The sequence below is a fragment of the Brachyhypopomus gauderio genome, chromosome 14 (genome assembly GCF_052324685.1).
Source record: "Brachyhypopomus gauderio isolate BG-103 chromosome 14, BGAUD_0.2, whole genome shotgun sequence".
Lineage (NCBI taxonomy): Eukaryota > Metazoa > Chordata > Actinopteri > Gymnotiformes > Hypopomidae > Brachyhypopomus > Brachyhypopomus gauderio.
This window is the reverse complement of record NC_135224.1, coordinates 22814261-22827766: the sequence shown is the minus strand read 5'-3', so window position 1 is coordinate 22827766 and position 13506 is coordinate 22814261. Positions and strand designations below refer to the sequence as shown.

Below are 13506 nucleotides of genomic sequence, written 5' to 3'. Positions count from 1 at the left end.
TGGGTAGCTGCGACAACATTCCCCCACAGGCCAGAGGCGGGCGAAGAGAGACCCGGGAATCCCACCCGCCCACGGCCCCCCACGGAGCAGTGGAGTACCAGAGCCGCACTTCCCAGAAACCCTCACCCGCCCGGCCCCGCAGGCGGGAGAGAGAGACCCCGGGCAGCGCCCCACCAGTCAAGGAGCGCAGGTCCAGGGGAACCAGAGGGAACAGAGCGCCTCCCCCCCCAGGATCAGCCCAAGTGCTTCTAACAGCTTTAGGCCCAAGAATCAGTACCTCAGTCTTGTCAGAATTTAGTTTAAGAAAATTAGACGCCATCCAGTTTTTAATATCCTGGACGCAGTTCTCAGTCTTGAGAGTTGTGGTGGTATCATCTGGATTAGAAGATATATACAACTGAGTATCATCTGCGTAGCAATGGAAGCTAATACCATGCCTACGAATGATAGTGCCCAGTGGTAGCATATATAATGAGAATAATATGGTGCCCAGTACAGATCCTTGTGGGACACCATACTTTACTTTAGAATGCTCAGAGCATTCGTTATTTACTAGCACAAATTGGTAACGATCTGTCAGGTAGGACCTGAACCAGGAGAGTGCTTGACCTCTTATGCCAATGAGTGTCTCCAGTCTATTATGTAGAATATTATGATCAATGGTGTCAAAAGCAGCACTGAGGTCTAGCAGTATGAGAAACGAAATGTGTCCTTTATCAGAGGATATTAAGAGATCATTCAGTACTTTAGTTAGTGCTGTTTCAGTGCTGTGATGAGCTCTAAATCCAGACTGAAATAACTCTAAGACATGTTCTGTCTGTAAGAAGGAAGAGAGTTGTGAAGAAACTACTTTCTCTAAAATTTTGGATATGAATGATAGATTAGAAATTGGCCTATAGTTGGACAGTTCTTGGGGGTTAAGACCAGGTTTTTTAATTAGCGGCTTGATGACTGCAAGTTTAAATGAACTGGGAACGTAGCCCAGGCTCAGAGAATAATTTATTATAGTAAGCAACGGTTCTACATTGCTGTGCAGTAATTCTTTAAGTAGATGTGTTGGTACAGCATCTAGTATGCATGTGGAGGGTTTAGCAGATTTCACCAGTGAAATAAGCTCCTCACGACCAATTGGGGAGAAGGACTCTAACAGGGCATCAGAGCTGACCAGACAGCTGTCAAGGTGCATTGGCATGTTGACAGGCTCTGAGATAGCACTACTAATGTTTTCCCTAATTTTATCAATCTTATCATTAAAGAATTTCATAAAATTGTTACTGCTACACTCTAGTGGAATAAGAGAATTGTTTTGTTCATGACCCCTCGTAAGGCTGGAAACAGTTTTAAAAAGGAGTCCTGAATTGTTTTTATGTTTTTCTATTAAGGCCGATAAGTATAAGGACTTTGCCGTATGGAGGGCATGCTTATATTCAATAAGGCTGCTTTTCCATGATAGTCTATACACTTCTAACTTCATATTTCGCCATTTACGTTCCAGGATCCGCGCGGCTCGTTTGAGGCTACGCGTGTGCTCATTGTACCATGGCGCTATTCTTCTCTCCGTGGCTCTCTTATATCGTAGTGGTGCAACTTTGTCTAAAGTTGTACGAAGGGAAGTCTCGACGTGCTCGGTGAAACGCTCTAGTCCTTCCGGAGCTACAAGTGGATCAGTGTTTGTCAGACCCGGTAAAATATCAGTGAGCGCGGCTATGGTACTGGGTGTTATAGCTCGTTTAATTTGATAGCGGGGTGGCCGATGAACACAGTCAGTTAAACACAACTCGTACGTTATGAGGCTGTGGTCAGGAACAGCCTCACTCTGAGGAAGAATTGCTAAACTGGATATGTCAATACCAAATGACAAGACCAAGTCTAAAGTATGACTACAGTTATGCGTAGGACCCACCACATTCTGAGTGATACCCATTGAATCAAGAATTGCTTGAAAATGAATGCTAAAAGAGTCACACCGATTTTCAAAATGGATATTAAAATCACCCACTATAATCACCTTATCGGCTGATAGCACTACATGAGACAGGAAGTCTGAAAACTCCTGCAAGAACTCAGAGTATGAACCAGGGGGGCGGTAAATAGTAATTAACATAAACGACTGTGACACTTTGTTGCTTGTTAAATTTGAAACATTTGATACAGTGGGGATGAGGTGTTCAAAAGAATTAAACTTGAAGCCAAATTTTTTTGAGAAATGCCTATATCAGAGTCATATATTGTGGCGACCCCACCTCCTCGACCATTTGGACGGGGGTTATGGACATATCTATAGCCAGAGGGAGAAGCTTCATTTAGGGCCATATAGTCGTCTGGTCGGGTCCAGGTTTCCATCAAGCAAAGCATGCATAGATCATGATTGGTAATCATTTCATTAACAAGCAATGCTTTAGATGACAGGGATCTAATATTTAGTAGTCCTAGTTTCAGATTTAAACCGCTCTCTGAGGGAGCATAGTTGAATTTAACATTGATTAAATTTTGTCTACTAACTTTACGAGAATAATTTTTTGGTACTCGAGGAACAGACACAGTTTCAATCTGGTGTGACCTAGGTGACGTCTCTTTGCAGCTCGCAGACAGTCGGTTTAGCCTGTTTGTCTGCTGCCTGGCCTCGGCTCTGGTTTGTCAATCCCCATTAACTACACCTACACTACCACTATTAAGCCTAGCAGATATGCTACGAGAAATGAGAGCAGCACCCTCCCAAGAGGGGTGAATGCCGTCTTGCTTCAAAAGGCCAGGCCTGCCCTCAAAACGTGTCCAATTATCTATATAACCCACTTTGTTATCTGAGCACCATTTAGACATCCAGTGGTGCAACGCCCATAACCTGCTGTAGGTTTCAGCGCCACGCCGAACTGGAATGGGACCAGAGCATATTACGGCATCTGACATCATCCCCGCTAACTCGCACACCTCTTTAACATTATCCTTGGTGATCTCAGACTGTCTCAATCCCACATCATTGGTGCCGACGTGTATAACTATCTTAGAATATTTACGTTTAGCCAGCACCTTAAGATTAGCCCTGATGTCAAGCGCTCTCGCCCCCGGGATACACTTGACTATGGCCGCTGGTGTCTCTAAACTAGTCGCTACGTTCACGTGTCTGAGCTGTGAATCTCCTATCACCAGAGCTCTTTTAACAGGTCGCTCAGTCGCTGTATCAACTAGTCTGCAGGTTGCTCCATCTTGCAGTACCCACCAGGACTTTCCAAGTATGTGTCCCATCCCTGGACCTGGAACACCCTTGCACTAGCATATTTAGATTTTTATTTTCTGTATATAAACTGTATGAGTTTGCACTCGCTGTATTAGAGTAGGGTTAACAGAAAACATGTGGTGCAGACCTAGTTCAGGACCAGATTGGGAGAGAATTATGTCCCTGTTAAAAAACATATTATCCCTTGTTATGTGGTAGTAAATTCACAGCAAGAGATGAGGTGTCCATGGATAATTTTTCAGCAGTTTTTGAATTGAGCTTTATACAATAAAAAAAAGAATTGTCTGGAAAGAGTAATCATTGATGTCAACATATTGATTGGAACTATTGACCCACCAGCTGAACCAGTGACAGAGGAATATACCAGCTGTCACAGTGAAGATCCACTGTTGAACATCAGTCTTAGAGGAGACAAAGAGGCCGAGTGTAACGATTCAGGGGCGGGTGTGACGCAAACGCAAGAAAAGCACAAGACTAGAACACAACTGAGACTAAACGGTTACACTGTAGCGAATACGGAAACATGAACACAATTTAAACAACCGGGAGCAAAAAGCACATCTATTATAACCTAACATCAAAACCACACAGGCGAGGGGAAACAAATGAGATACCACACAGAGAACAGGGAGGAATCATATCTTAACTGACGAGGGGAAGACTACAAGAAGACAAAAGGAAACAAGAACAAAAATGGAAAACAAACCCGAACGGGAAGGAGAAGACGCGGGCTACAAGCTGACACGGGGAGAAATCACAGGGGAGACAGGAACACCGCAGACTCACAAGGACCGACACGGGGGTAAAACACTACGGGGATTAAATACACTGAAACAGGGGAGGTTAACGAGACTCAGGTGTTTGTGCTAACGATGAGGACATGACAGACAGAGGGAGGAACGAATAGGAGCGGGAGCTAGGCGGGACCAGGAAGGAGGGAGGGGCTGGACGTGACACCGAGGTAGAGCCCTGCGAAGGCAGTGAGGGCACTGCAATGTTCATAAGAGCAGCTCGCTTCACTGGGAGACCAGAGCTCAGCAACACTGCAAAATCACCTTTGGAGAGAGACAGACCCAAAAAGGACTGGCATGACAGCTTGTTCTGAATTACTGGCAATATTAAAAAAGACCATCACTGTGATCATTCTGTTTGTGATCATTTTATTACATCTTTATTACCTGACTGTAATGAACCCCTGTATGTCCTCAAAATATATCCATGAATCAAATTAATATCTTTAGATCAAGTTCAATCTCTAAAACAACTCACCCATTTCATGGGGGACCTCATGACACAGGATAGCCACAGTAGTTGTCATACCAGTCTTAACAGAGTTGGAAAAAGCCGCCCCCACCAACAAACCATCAGCAAAGTTCTGGAGGCTGTCACCCACTATTACCATTACAGCCAACAGATGCATGCCTGGTTCTGATACAAAATAGAACAGAACATTATGGTAACATAAAAATCACTGACCATATCACACTGACCAAAATCACTCTGAGCATGTGCATGCATGTAATTGAGTGCTCACATTTGTGTGTTTGTGTGTGTGCTTTGTGTGTATATGTTTGTGTGCATGCTTTTGTGTGAGTGTGTGCATTGCTTTACTCTGTTGTCGGTTGACATTAGGCTCTACTGACTATTTCTGTACACTCTGTCTCCTCCATAGTTCTCTGTACACTAAGGAAAAGGTCTTAGGCACCTGCTGTCCCTGGTTTTAATAAATCACTAATGTCCTACAACATAACACATTCTGCAGACACACAATGAGGCTTCAAATGAAGGCTGAGATGATGCTGACCAACTAAATGAGGACAAAACGGAAGTTCTCCTTGTGGGCCCTAAGGCCGCAAGACAAAAAATTCCAAATTTAATGCTTAATCTTGCAGACTATCCCATTACACCTGGCACAGTAGCCAAAAACCTAGGCATCATACTCGACTCTGACCTATCATTTGATAAATACATAGATAATACTACTAGGATAGCATTTCTACATCTCCGCAACATTGCCAAATTAAGAAATGCATTATCACAGGATGATGCAGAAAAATTGGTGCACGCCTTTGTTAGCTCTAGATTAGATTACTACAATGCACTACTGTCAGGATGTTCAAATAGGAATCTAAATAAAATTCAAAATGCCGCAGTTCTGACCAGAACTAGAAAATTTCAGCATATTAGACCAGTCCTATCAGCCCTGCATTGGCTCCCAGTTAAATTTCATATTGATTTTAAAATTCTATTATTAACATATAAAGCACTACACGGGCTTGCTCCTGAATACCTCCAGGAACTTATTTCCTACTATGAACCCCCACGTCAACTAAGATCACAGGGTGCTGGTCTGTTATTAGTTCCACAAATTAATAAGGTAACAGCAGGGGGAAGAGCCTTTTCTTATAAGGCCCCCCAGCTTTGGAACATCCTCCCAAAATGCGTCCGGGACTCTGACACAGTCACAATCTTTAAGTCTAGGTTGAAAACCCACTTATTTAGTTTTAGCGTTTGATAATTAACATCCCCCCTTAGATAAAGGTACAGATCCAGGGGTTCATAGACGAAGGGTTTTATGGTAGACTGGGGTGCTGGTGCTGTTATCCTGTCACTGCTTGTGGTCACTCAAGTTTGTTGACAGTGCAGTGGATGGATGCCATTGTCTCAGAATGCCCCCAAGCCTATGTTACCTTCTGGTTCTGCCTTTTTTAGCTAGGCTGTAATAGTTTAACTTAATGCCGGAGTTGCTGCCACACTCCAGAAATGTGTTTAATTTCATCTGTCCTGTATATGTCCTCATACAGAGCTAATTTTCCCTGTTTTATTTTCTCCACATGGCTGCCCGTCTGCTCGAGGAAAAATGAGATGAGGAGAGACAAGCGAGTTATCCAGTGCCAGCCACCTACTGCCTGACTGGATAAGCCTACACCATGATGGACAATACTACATCTTTTCCTTTTCTTTATTTCTTTCTGTCTAAATTGTTGTTGTTGTCATGGTGACCGGTGTCGGCCAGAGGAGGATGGGTTCCCCCCCTGAGTCTTGGTTCCTCTCAAGGTTTCTTCCTCATGCAAAAACTAGGGAGTTTTTCCTTGCCACTGTCGCCCTTGGCTTGCTCACTGGGGGCTAGGACTCGGCACTTGTAAAGCTGCTTTGTGACAACAACTGTTGTAAAAAGCGCTTTATAAATAAAATTTGATTGATTGATTGATTGATATCAACAAATTGGAATCCATGATGAAGATATCCAGTAGCTCACTGGCAGAGAAACACATCTGAGGGAGTATCAAAAACCACATGTCTCCATGAACGCGAACTGGTAAAGTACAGCATACCTGCATTGAATGCAAATTGCATCACTTTTATTTGTTTATGTGCACCTGTGTCCAGTCTCTGGTTTCTCTCGTTGGCTCCAGACTAGATGCATAAGGCAGGTGTGGAGAGAGACCTGTTGTGCTCTGCCTTGCCCTAGAGTCCTGCACGGGTCCGATTTTTGAGACCCGTACCCACCCATATCCGCAGAGTACAGCACCCACCCGCCCACGAACCCGTGGCTATTTCAAAGTTAAATCCGTACCCGCCCGGACCCGTTAATATTCTACCCGTTACCCACCCGTGCCCGTGAAAAATCACACAAATCGAAAGTATTCCTATAGAGCACTTTATTTTTCAATGCGCCTCTGAAAAAACGTCAGTGCAACACAAAATAAAATATAAGGTTGCTGTGCAGGAACAGTATGGCTATTCCTATCTAAAATTAGCAACTGCAAAACGAGAGGGAACAAATGCCAGTATAACAACTAAATAAAATCGCATAGGTTCACAAATCTATCCTAGGTTACTGTGCAGGAACAGTATATCGTCCACAGTCCCAGGTTTGAGCTGCGTTCTGCGCTCTTGGATCACAAATCCTAAACGCCAAGTTCTCTCTCGTCATTTTTCCTTGTTCTAGCACGGCCACCCATTTGCTTTGTAACCACCAAGCAAGCTACAATAAATACCCAGTACTGCGTTATAACCAGCCTCTGCTCATGTTTCCGCTGGAAAAGAACCGAAGTTTGGGTATTACCCCAGAACGGTTGAAGAGTAAAGTTCAGCCCGCTCGCCACCACCGTCGGGAGGTGCTAATCAGGCAAAATGTAACACTATGTTCATTACGTAGCAAATAAAAGCCTACTAAAAATGACCCGTATTTTAACTTACCCACCCGCATACCCACCCGTAAAATTTCGGTATGTGTAAAACCCACCCGTTTCAGCATCTATTTGCCCGTACCCGTGGGTACCCGCGGGTACCCGACCCGGTGCAGGACTCTACCTTGCCCTGCTATGTTCCGAGTGACAGTACCTCCTACACCAAGCTGGTGTAATAGCTGCTCCAGGTCTGTAAGTCAATAGGAAGATGCTTGGTGAAGCTGTGATGTGCACTGACTGCAAACACCTGCTCTCCTATGCCAGCTATTCTACAGTGTTGATTAAAAGCGCTTTTAAAAATATTTCATTAAGCATTTTTAATTAAATATTTAATTGACTGTAATTAAAACCTTCTTTTTAATATTTTATTATATTATTTAATTATTTTTTTAATTTCTTTAAATTGAATATTTCAATTTGAATAATTTAACTTTTAATATGTTTTCTTATTTTAATTTTAATTTTTTATATTTTATTGGTTCATTTAACACTAGTATGACTAAAGTTATGGACATTTTCATTAATTTCATTTTGTTTAAAATCTATTGTTCATGCAAGTTTCTTTGTCTTCTTGACATACACCTTCCTGATCTTGAGATGTAATAAAGTTTGTTATTTATTGATATGTTATTTTACACTATTCTGTATCTGTGTAAAGCAACTTGAATTGCCCATGTGTTGATAAGTACTATATGTGACGCGCGGCTCGTGGCGAAGGATGAGACACGGGATCCTTGCGTTTCAGAACAAACGTCACTTTTATTTTACAATATTTGCGCAATCGGCGCACGAACACTAAACAGATATACACAACGTGTAGACTTAGACAACGACGAGCACAGGACACTGCGCGAGCGCACATTAAATAGACAAACCACATTAACCCCAGGTGATTACGAGACGATTCACAGGTGAGACGGATTATCACATGACATAGCCATCACCACGAGATATCCACAGACGCAGACGATGCACGTAGACTACGTAAACACACGCCCAAAAGGGAGGGGCCGGGGTCCTCAACGTGACAGACGCCCCCTCCAAGGGCACTACCCGTCCCGGGGTGCCAACAGGACCGAGTGCCCCGAACCCACGACGATGGGCGGATCCGACGCGCTCAGTCCTGCGTCTGGGAGGTGACTGCCCTTGGTGAAGCGTCCGCCACGGACCGCCTAGAACACCCTCCCTGGGAAGACGGGGGAAAAGACGGAAGACACATTAAACGGAACAAACACACAAACAGGCACGCTCACACACAGTGGCACAAGAGGGAAAAACGGGTTTGGCACACAAAGGGGATGACTGACAAACACGGGAACACACACACACGACATGGGCGCCAGGCTTCGCGCCAGGAGGAGAGCGAGCAGGGGAGAGAGGTCCGGAGCTGCTGGTGCTGCAGGCGCTGCGGTAGGCGGTGCTCCTCCTGCCTTTGCTGCGGGCTCTCCGCCAGGTGCAGCGCGGCGGGCTGACGTGCCAGGGGCAGCGCGGTGGGCTGACGTGCCAGGGGCAGCGCGGCGGGCTGACGTGCCAGGGGCAGCGCGGCGGGCGCACGTGCCAGGGGCAGCGCGGCGGGCGCACGTGCCAGGTGCAGCGCCGCGGGCGGACGTGCCCGAGGCAGCATAGCTGGCGGGCTTGCCAGGCGCAGCGTGAGGGAGATCCTCCTCATAGTCCATCGGCTCCTCCTCGCCCTCCAGGACCCCTTCCATAGACCTAGCCGGTCTCTCACCCCGGGAATAGTCCATGGGGCTGGCCCTGGAAGGTCCGGAGGACGCGGTCTCCCCAGGAGTGCCCCTTCCCTTTACAGTTCCCACGGAACACTCGGAGGGAGGCGGACTGCCCTCCTCCTCTGAATAGAGGTCGCTGTCCGTGCCCTCCTCCTCCTCGCCGTCTCCAGCGGGGTAGGCGGAGTACCCGCCGTCGGAGCACTCCTCCCCCTCCTCGACGGTGGGAGAGGGATCTACGGGCGGAGGGAGGTATTCTTCCTCTGACTCCTCCTCCTCCTCACCGTAGTCGTCGACCGACGGGGGGTAGGATTCCTCCCCTTCCCCACCATAGTCAATGGTGGAGGCATCGCACAGAGATGGAGGGTAGGCCTCTTCCGCTTCCTCTTGCTCCTCCTCGGAGTCCACCTCCCCAAACTCGCTCTCTGGGGTGGACTCGGTAGCACCGAAGATGCAGGAGCCCACCCTCAGAGGCGAGAGGACGCGGGATGGAGGGGAGTGTCGCTCCCTCCAAATCCGTACCGCGCCCTGGCGGAGGGACTCTGCCAGCTCGGGTACCCTCTCCTCTAGCCGCCGGGCTGAGGCCAGCTGGAAGGCGCACACCGGGTCCTCCTCCAGTTGCGCCAGCGTCGGCGGGTTCTCCTCTACGAGCACGCCCTCTGGTGGCGACGCCTCGTGGAGCTCTGGGTTACTCACCCGTATGGGTGATCCTTCCCGGGAAGGAGCTGGGTGCCTCTCCTCCCACACCTGTGCCGCTGTCCGGCGGTACTCCTCCGCCAGCTCGGGTATGGATGTCTCCCGAGCCGCGCACAGCATGTACGCGCACTCGGGGTCCTGCATAAGCTGTGCCCGAGTCGGCTGGGCTTTGCGGCGCGGGGGAGAGGAAGAAGAGCGGTGGTGCCGCTTGCTGGGGCGATCCGCCTTCTTATGCCGGGTGGCGTAGCCTGGCATGTTGGTGTCTCTTCGCGGCTCGTCGTTCTGTGACGCGCGGCTCGTGGCGAAGGATGAGACACGGGATCCTTGCGTTTCAGAACAAACGTCACTTTTATTTTACAATATTTGCGCAATCGGCGCACGAACACTAAACAGATATACACAACGTGTAGACTTAGACAACGACGAGCACAGGACACTGCGCGAGCGCACATTAAATAGACAAACCACATTAACCCCAGGTGATTACGAGACGATTCACAGGTGAGACGGATTATCACATGACATAGCCATCACCACGAGATATCCACAGACGCAGACGATGCACGTAGACTACGTAAACACACGCCCAAAAGGGAGGGGCCGGGGTCCTCAACGTGACACTATACAAATTAACTTTCCTTGCCTTGCCTAAACAATAATTATCATGAATGTGTATCAGGCATATTGGAACATTCAGAACAAATGTTATACAGACAAATATATGTTCTTATACTTGCAGTGTTACGTAGGAAGGACACAGAGAGGGATCCTTGTGCGAAAGCTCAACATGAGAACATGAAACATTTTTATATGGAATAATACAATTTTAAATTCCTTAAAAATTGCAATAATAAAACAATGAAGTAACAGAGTAAAGCACTGCTTAATAAAGTGCTATGCCTACTATAAGTACAAGACAATAGGAATATTTTAACTAATTTTTAAATTTGCTACATTTGGGCACATCTACATTGGAGTGAGTTCTCATTCTGTGCAATAGAAGTGGTAAGCACTGCTTCACCATGTATGGTGTGCATTCTAGGCTCTACAAGCTGGTTGTGTCCATGGATCTAAGACACCCACTGGCTTTATATCATTGAGTATACCTGAAAAGGATTCCAGGCCTAATTCATTTAGTGATTTATAGACTAGTAGTAGGGATTTAAAGTCAATGAATGGTCTTGGGGAATCCAGTTAGAACATTAGAGTAGTCAACCTTGATTGAGATAAAAACATGTATGAGGTTTGCTAGGTCTCAATGGGACTTGAAAGTCTTAATTCTACCAACATTCCTATGATGACTAAAAGTTGTTTTAGTGACTGATATGGCTAGTAAAGGGGAGATCTAAGAATTCGGAATTCTGAGATTTCTGACCAGGTTTTACATTTTTAGGTCCAAGATTCAAGATTAATTTTACCCATCACATGTAGGTCACAGGTCCGGTTAAGAGACTGGAAGATGTAATCGGTGAAGAAAGCAGGTGAAGGGATGTTCCTTCTGCTTACTCAATGGCCCTTGTCTAAGTGATAGATAATATCAGCTGCCAATCGAGGAACAGAGGCGGACTCAACACCTCTGCTGTCTGTCACACCTCCTCCATCAGGTGTGCTGCATCAATACACTAACAATACATTGAGCACATACATACACACAAATTGAATCACCTTTGACCATTATTAGTAGGCCTATATAATTTAAATGTAAAAATGGAGAGATCACATGGATTACATTTACCAAAACATTATTATATGACTAATAATTTATGTATGAATTTAATATTGTCATGGTGACAGCTCCGGACCCCTCCTTGTGGGCGTGTCGCTACGTTGTCTGCGTGCCGTTATGCCCATGTTTGTAGTTCCGTGGGTGTGGTCAGAACCCGCATACAGTATGAGTAATCAGAAAGTAAGGGCGAAGAGGAGACATTGGAGGAACAGAACTGTCTCATGTTGATGATGTAACAGAGTAGCAGAGTTGAAAATTTAAGGTATTCCTCCCCACTGAGGTGGTCCTATTTATTATTCTCCTGTATTGACAGTAACCAGTCTTAGGGGAGGCACTGACCATAGAAATGAGAAGTATAAGACTTATAGTAGAACTTCAAATCAGAGAAATTTTTAAGTGTTTACCTAATCCACTATGCACCAATGCCTGAGAAAAAAACTGATTAGCAAGAAATTAACATGCAAATGCCAATATTTTGTTTGTGGACAAAACTATCAAGCAACAGTGATGCAACACATATTATGTTTAACTAGTCATAAATCTGTTTAATAGTGTTTCTAATCTGGTTTATCTGAGATCCGAGTTCATAGGAGACGCTCCTGATGGCCTTTGTTTACTTGTTTGAGAAAGAAATGTAGGGAATAATTTCATTTGCAGCTCTAATGATTTCAGATGTTGAAACTACTCGATGCTATATGAAATAAGAACGGAGTTCCTAACCTTTTTTTTTTTTTGTCAAAACAGATTGTCATGTTACAGCCCCTCCCCTTGGACATGTGTATGTGTAGTCTATGGTTCAATGTACGTATGTTCAGCCATCTCACTTGTGGCAAAGTATATTATACAACTTGTTTCAAAGTATATAATGTGCATCAACGTTATGTTCCATGCTTGCCTTTGTCTGAGTCTCACCTCGTGTCGTTGTGTGTTATCTATATTTGTGAAGTGCTCCTTGTGCAGTGTTGAAGCTAATAAATGCTTTCATCACAATAAAACCATCATTACAATGTTTAAATAATGTACTGAGTGACCAAAAGGCCTGAGCATTCGTTATTGCAGTACAACTGAGATACGAGTGCTTTCTCCACATGAGTTTACACAAGCATATGGCTAATCACAAATTACATTAACTGATAATTAATTGATAACATGACAAAGCATCCACATTTTTCCTTCATTTATGATGTTGACAGTGATGTTGTAAACAGAAGATCAACTCCAGTACAGTGACTGGATCACTGTCATTGGGCCTTACATGTGAAATTAATAGTTGTACTACCTAATATGTTTGTGTACAAGACAAATGCTCCCATAAGGGACATAAACCTTCGTCCTCTCGTTTGCATGCAGACACATAATAGGCCTCTTTACTTCAGCCAAATAATAGAAAAATTCTAAATATGTAGAGAACAGGCTATTGTAATCCACACCACACAAATACTAATCTGAGAAGTGGATTTACACACAATACTTTGGATGATTCCTCCAGTTATACTTATTTAACACAAACTAAATTTTAAAGATATCCAGTGAAATTGCATCACAATTAGAAGTTTATTTATGCACTCTGATTCTCACTGTGTCACAGAGCTGCTGGGGCCCACTAGTGTCTTCTGGACACTTCACAGCATGAAAGATGTCACTGACCATTGTAGCCACATCTTCCTTCTGCAGGGCATCCTCACCCCATGTTGCAGACAGCGTCCAGTTGCTCAGAGCCATGATAAGCCCCTGCAGAGTCCATAGTCTGCAGAGGGTGGGCATTACCACACACGAGCCACACAAACCTTCTCCAACACAGGCACGCGGTCTAGAGCCCGAGCTGCCTGCACAGGTGATAGGAGATGTCTAACAATACAGTTACAGACAGAAAGAAAGATAGTGAGGAACACAGAAACCTCATGATGTGAATAAGAGAGACAAAGAGAAATG

General features: G+C 45.2%; 1 pseudogene; it reads right to left on the bottom strand.

Moving 5' to 3' along the window:
- Nucleotides 1-3495: 3495 nt before the first annotated feature.
- LOC143474602 (zinc transporter ZIP12-like) lies at nucleotides 3496-13444 on the bottom strand (annotated as a pseudogene).
- Nucleotides 13445-13506: the final 62 nt, after the last annotated feature.